Genomic DNA, 6,855 nt, shown 5'->3' with positions numbered 1-6,855 from the left:
AAAAAAAAAAAAAAGGAAAAACTAAAATCGGAAAAAAAGAACATTCCTGTCACATGTCATGAGGCAGGGGCCTGGCCTGGTCAGTGCCCCTATCCCTAGCGCCACAGCCCCCTCCACCAAGGAAGCTCCCCAGTCCCATCCACTGGGCCGGGTCATGCCCTGGAGGGCATGACCTCATCTCTCCCAGGCTCGGGGTCATGAGCCAAGCCCCCTGTCAGGGCCCTGGGTGGGCCAACCGTAACCCAGCCTCCCCGGTCTGTTAATCTGTCTACCCAAAGGCCCAAGTACGCTCCCCGAGAAGCAGGGGGCACCAAGCCAGGATCGGACTGCTGGGAAGCGTGGGGAGGGGAGTAGGCAGTGCTGGGCCCTGTCCCCTCCTCCTGCGTCATGTCAGCAAGGGAGGGTGGGCCCAGCCTCCCGCAGGCAGATGTCACCAGCCCAGAGGAAGACCCCCTGCTGAGGTCCTGGGTTTCCATTTCCCATCCCTCCACCCCTAAGTTCTCTCCAGACTCACTGAAAGAATGTCCAAGCCAACCCACAGTGTGAGAGCGGCACACATGAGGGGAAACTGAGGCTAGAAAGTGGTTCAGATGCCAGGGTTGGCCTCAAACCCAGACCCCCTTCCTTGTGACCCTGATGGGCTTACCTGAGGCCTGGGGACAGTGTGGGTCCAGGAGAACACCTCTTTCTCAGAAGACAATTCTGGGCTGTACCCTCTGGGGAGGAAGAGACAGGCTTGTCAGCCTGGGAAAGTCCCGGCCACAGAATTGGTCAAGCCCCCTGCCACTCTCCAGAGCGGCTCAGAGCCACGCCTGCAGCCCCCTGCAGAGCTCCTCAGGGGGCCTCCCAACTGAGACTGGGATCTGGGGGTGGGCACCTCCAAGGAGGAGCTGAAGCAGTGAAGGAGCAGGAGCAACCAGAGAACCCATGAGCTTACCTAGTTCCAGAGGGGGCAACAGGCCAGCCAGGGAGTGCACAGCAGCCCTGGGGGACAGTGGAAGGCGTCTGCACAGGGTGCAGGACAGATAGCCCTCTCCCAGAGGTCCAGCCCAGCTGGGAGGACGGGGAGGCTGACGTCACAGCAGCAAGGAGGCGCACAGTGACTTGGCATGGTGACTCGGCCTGTCACCAGGTGACTAAAGTTCATGCAGCCCTGGGAAGGCCCCAGGTGGGAGGTGCTGTGGCAGGGTCAGGGGGAAAGGGGTTCCCCCCCCAGACTCAGTTCCCTGCAAAGGGCGCTGTCTGCCCATGAGCCTCTTTAGCAAGCCCCAGCCTGGGTTCCCCTCTGGCTCTCCCTGCCCCTGTTCAGAACATCTGAACTCACAGCCAGTGTCCCAGAGATGGCTCTGGAGGCGGTGGAGTAGCGGTGCCCCTGTCACCAGACCAGAACCCAGCCTAAGGGGCCTCATCACACCCTGCTGTCAATGCCAAAGAGGGGTCCAAGAATATGGCCTGAGGCCCCAAGTGCATACCAGTTCTGTTGCCCATCCAGAAACATCAGGCCCCAGGCCCAAGGAACCACCTGAACAGCCCACAGAGGCAGGGCCCAGAGAGGGCCTGAGCTGGCCCAAGCTCACACAGCCCAGCAGTATAGGCTTGGCTACTTGGTAACTGCTCCAAGTTACTGCATGTCCCTGACCAGCCCAAGAACCAGGAACAGCTGCGGGTCCAGCCCAGGGGACCTTGCACACTGCTATCCATTCCCCTGTGGCCCTCATCTGCGAGGATATGGACCAGAAGCTCCCCAAGTCATGGCTCCCTCCCCTGCTCCTGGGCCTACTGTGCCTGTAGTGGTGGAGAGCCCCTGCAGCCTCCACCTGAGGGCTATTCCATGCCCATAACACCTGCCCCACAATCATGCTTCCAGGCTGCCCCAGCTGACAGAAGGGGACATAAAGGCTGGCTCAATGTTGCTGCCTGCCTGGGTCACACAGCCAGCATAGGCCTGTCCTGTCACCTGCTGCTCTCAAATGGACTCTGGACAGAAACCACCAGGCACACAACTGTGAGATCCTCAATAGCCCTAGGGCGGAGGTGCTATGACCCAGCCCTTTCCCTGGGCACCCCTCCCTGTGGAGATCAGGGTGACTGGGAAGATGACAGGGCAGGAACCAAGGCCCCGTGACCTGTCCTGAAGGCTAGACAGCAGACAGGAACATCAGGGGATCTGGCCCTGCCTAAGTGGCTGCATTCTATGGCAGTCAGCTGGGAGGGGTCCAGAGTGGAGAGCCACAGGGCTCTGTCCCCTGCCCTGGCCTGCTCCGCAGTTTCCTCTCTGCCTGAGAGCATACAAGACCTGCAGGGTTCACAGCAGCAGGTGGGCAGGAAGATGTCTGAGTGGGCAAAGGATGGCCCAGACCCCCACAGCTGACCCCAGAAGGAAAACCCTGGGCTGGAGAAAGTAGGAAGACAGAGGGCTGCCTGCAGTGGGACACACATGAAGTCTGGCAGCAGCTGTGGGTTCCAGAGAGAGGGGACAGGACAGGAGGCACTTTATCAAAGGCCATGTCAACAGAGGTAGGACCTACAGAATGAAGGAGGCTTTTTCTCACATGCTGAGTATGTCAAATTCTATCCCAGTCAGCCATCTACTCCCTGAATTCGGAGAGGGCACCTAGTGGGGAGTGGGTCTGCGGAAGCCATGTCACCTGAGGAAAGACTGCAGGGGCTGGCCTAGAAGTCTTCTCCAGACCCCACAGCTCTTTTCCTGGGCACATAAAGTAGTGAGTTTCCTGTCCCCAGAAATATGCAAGCCTCACTCACCCGGAGACACTGACTCTGATGTCAGTACCACCCACTTCCAACACGTGCAGGCACGTACACACACACACAGCTGAGCTGAATCTAGGCTGAACAGAGCAGCTTCGCAGGGCGCAGCAGAGAGGGGCGTATGAGGAAGAGGTAGACAAAACAGCCAGTCTGAAGTTTGCTGGTTAATCCTCCAACCCAGCTCAATGGCTTTGTCACCACAACCCCAGAGCCACAAGGGTGAAACCAGAGCACAGCCCCAACCCACTCACAGGCAGGAAGCTGAAGCTTAGACAAATGATGTTTACCAATGTCAGCTGGCCCCAGAAGATCTGCAGACCCCAGGTGAGCCTGGGACTCACCCACCCCCAACCCTGCCAGTCTCTAGCATGCAATCACTATCCCTGGGCATGAGAGCGCACAGATCTCTGCGGCTTCCCCAGGCCAGTGTGTACCCCTGGACCAGACACTTACCGCCTAGACCTGGGGTTGGAATCCGTCTCCCACACTGTTCACCCTTGCGGCACAGAGTTGAGAATTAGAAAAAAGCACCCCTTCAGTAAGATATGATAACCACTACGTGCCGGAAACCTGTCGGAAGAACTATATAGTTCTCTATATAAATAGCTGAGAGGTGGCGGATGCCCCCTGGAGTTGGGCAATGACCCCTTGCACAACCCGCCCTGACCCACCGCAATCTACAGCCACAGAGCCCAGGAGTGGGGCAAGCATGGCCCGAGGACACAGTGTCCCCCAAACCCTCGCAGCTCTGGCTCTACTCCAGAGCTGACCCCCACCCCCACTCAGGGCCACCAGATCCTCCCAGGCCTCAGTTTCTCCATGAGGTACTCTTCCCCCTTAATTCTAAGAAGCCACGCCTCTCCCAAGGGCTTCTCTGCCTAAGTCAGGTGACTCTGCCCCAGCCCTCCTTCACCCACCCCCATACCTCTCTCAAACCCACTTATCAGCCAAGAAACGGAGGCCCCCAGGCCAGACCCAGTCGGATAAAGAAGCCGAGGCTCCGCCCACCTGTGAGATCCCCCTGCAGGATGCCCCCACACGCGTCTCGCCTCCTTCACCCTAAAGTGCAGCTCGCTCCCACTGCACAGGCACACAAACCGAGGCTCGGAGAGGAAGAGAAACTCCTCTAGAGCGCAGCAAGCGTATGGCAGAGCTGGGAATGGAACTCAGGCCTCCAGACACTCCCGGGAGTCCCCTGGTCTGAGCTTCCCCACCTATGATGTCCAGCAGCTCAGAGAGGGTGAGTGGTGCCTCTGGGTCACACAGCGCTGGGGCACAGCCAGAGGCCCTCACTCCCTGGCTCACGAGACTGCTCCTGGGCGGGTCGTCCAGCAACACACCAAAACCAAGCTAAGATTTCCAGGTGTGACCCAGCTCCTCCCCTCCCCCCTCCCCAAGAGGCCCGGGGGCGGGGGGAGGGGAAGGTTTTAAAGGCACAGGAACTGCTCCAGGTGGGACAAGGGCTGGCTCCTGGTCCCATCCCTGGGGCTATGTGATCTGGGACGGCTGCAGGTCTCTCTGAGCCTGGTGGGGTCTCAAAACCTGAGCGAGAGACCTGAGCTCTGAAGGCCTCGGTGGGGCTGAATGAGGCCGGGTTTCAGCAGGAGGCAGATTAGACTAAAGGATCCCTGAGAGATGGGGCCACGGAGCTGGGGTGCAGCCAGATGCCCACGTCAGGAGGGGCTGGAGGTGTAAGCATCTGAGGCCCCACAAGGTCTGAGGAGCCTAGATTACCTCTACAACCCCAGGGCAGGGGATGCCTCTCCTAACAGTCCCTCTCCCCCAACTTTCAGGCTACAGGTGGGGCCTTAGGGGCTGTCACTCCAAGGACGCTTGTCACCTGGACTCTAGGGAGTCACATGCTCCAGAAGGGTCCTTCCTCAACCCCCAATTCAGGGGTCTGAGCAGGCAGGCTGACAGAGGACCCCAGGCAGTGGAAGCAGGGGGATGAGGCCCTTCTGTCCACCACGCCCTCATTCAATGAGATGGGGTGGGTGCCCCCACAGGGCTGGCAGTCCCAAGCCTCTCAGCCCTCAGATCGAGGTCCACACATGGTCTGCAGCCTGCCAGAATTGTCACTCTTAGCAAGGCACACACTTAAATTATTCTATTCCATCATTCTTTGTCCCATCTAATCCTGGCCCCCTCCAGATTCTTCTCTCGAGGAGCCCCGACCTGGGTGGGCATGAGACAGTATGGTCAGCCCAGGGGGAAGAGCCCTAGGGGGAGCAGGTACCAGAATACGGGCCTTGGGAATCCAGCCTACGCTGGGATTGGATTTGGGGAGGACCTGCTAGGCTGAAGGAACCACCTGAGCCAGAAGGCCAGGAACTGGAGCCTTTTCCAGGAGGTGAGGGCTGCAGGGGACCTCTTGACCACCCTAAGCCCTCCCTAAGCCCTGAGGTGTCAAAGCTGGAAAAGGAGGTGGCTGAGCCAAGACCTTCAAGGCCAGGTCAGTCTGGACTTTGAGAGCCCTGGGAGGCTGGTGAATGTGTCACTGGATCCAGTAACCATTAACCTTGGCTCACTCATTAAGACCCTGGTGGGTGTCCATTAGCTCCTTGGCCGGTTCCAGGATCTGGGCAGAAGCCAGGGGTCCTGGGAAGAAGGGAGTGCTGATTGGGGTGCGACGTGGAGGCTGGCTGAGCTGGCTGTGTCCTTGTTCCTTGAGAAGAGTTCCAGGGCCAAGCTGGCTTCCAGCCGGGGCAGCTGCCAACACAGCCCGGGGCAGGTGCCACCCTACCATCATAGTGACTTTCATCTCCTTATCGCCCCTGTGTGCTGTCACCAGCAGCCCACAGTGCCTCAGGGCCTCGGCCAGACAGGAGGCTCCAAGGGCTAGTCCAGTGCCTGGCTCAGTACCCACCTGGACTGCCCCTCTGAGAAATGAGCCCACCATGGCCTCCAAAGCCCTGTCTGTTTCAATAAGTTGCGATCTGCTCTACCTCTGTATCTGGGGCAAGAAGGGAGCTCCTGGCATAGGAATCTGCAACCTGAGATGGGAAGGGAACTGCCCAAAGACAGTGGCCCGTGACCCAGCAGGACAGTGACCCGTGACACCAGAAAGACTGTGCAAACCTCTTCCTGCAACTGGTGTCTCATGCTGCCCCACGCCACTGTCAGGTCCAGGAAGCTGACCACACTGACTACGAGGAATCACCCAGAAAACCTCGTGCCCTGTGGGGGTCAGAGTGAGGGCCATGGCGGGGCAGGGTGGGGAGGTGCATGAGGGCGAGACATCCCGAACTGCAGTCATGAGCCTCTCAATGAGCGAGCGATGCAGATGGATCCAGATGCAAGCCGTGCCTGAGCCATACTCCAGAACCACTGGAGCGACATCTCAGCGCCCCCTAGGAGCCAGAAACCCAATATTATCCAGGACGTTTTGTGTCCCCTGGAGTCCTGCACCAAGGAGACACTTGGTAAACTGGCTAAATGAAACTGACTTCAAATCCAAGCATTATAGCATTTGAGTCAATATTAGGATCACAGAATCGCAAATATTTGGTCTCTGATCTTCCAGCATCCCAGAGAGGTCAGCTTGCATACCTTCCCCCATGGGGAGCTCACTATCTACAAAGACAGCGGGACTGTGCTTGGTTGGCAAGTTCTTCCCAACATTAAGCCCCACTTTGCCTCTTTGTAACACCTGCTGCAGGTGTGCCTGGCCTCAGATCCTGCCCACTGTCTAAGGCCACAAAGCAGAGAAGCAGGGGCCACCCCAGATCCGGTACCTGGCCACGGCCTCTCTGAGCCACAAAGACCACACAGAAGGGATGGAAGGAAGACTTCAGCTCAATGAAAGGGCTGGTGTTGGCCGGACGCGGTGGCTCACATCTGTAATCCCATCCCTTTGGAAGGCTGAGGCAGGCAGATCACCTGAGGTCAAGAATTCGAGACCAGCCTGACCAATATGGTAATACCGCGTCTCTACTAAAAATACAAAATTAGCCGAGTGTGGGGGCACGCACCTGTAGTCCCAGCTACTCAGGAAGCTGAGGCAGGAGAATCACTTGAACCCGGGAGGCAGAGGTTGCAGTGAGCCAAGATTGTGCCACTACACTTCAGCCTGGGCAACAGAGTGAG

The 6,855-nt window shown here is 58.4% G+C and overlaps 1 protein-coding gene across 3 annotated transcripts in view; it reads right to left on the bottom strand.

Annotated features, from left to right (window-relative positions):
- The window catches only part of GGT1 (gamma-glutamyltransferase 1), a 44,506-nt gene that overhangs the window by 21,691 nt on the left and 15,960 nt on the right, over window positions 1-6,855 (bottom strand). Inside the window, exons 1-2 of one of the 3 annotated variants that reach the window (XM_032256631.1) lie at window positions 3,778-4,115; window positions 647-716 (exon numbers count right to left, since the gene is read on the bottom strand). The gene's annotated coding sequence lies outside the window, so the exon portion shown is untranslated. Of the gene's footprint in view, window positions 1-646; window positions 717-937; window positions 1,045-3,777; window positions 4,116-6,855 lie in introns of those variants that run through there. The other 2 variants (XM_032256630.1, XM_032256632.1) reach the window with 2 other exon arrangements.

The sequence above is a fragment of the Sapajus apella genome, unplaced genomic scaffold (genome assembly GCF_009761245.1).
Source record: "Sapajus apella isolate SASKATOON/1434 unplaced genomic scaffold, GSC_monkey_1.0 scaffold95, whole genome shotgun sequence".
Taxonomy (NCBI): Eukaryota; Metazoa; Chordata; class Mammalia; order Primates; family Cebidae; genus Sapajus; species Sapajus apella.
The sequence above is the reverse complement of the archived record's forward strand: the minus strand, read 5'-3'. Positions and strand labels throughout refer to the sequence as shown.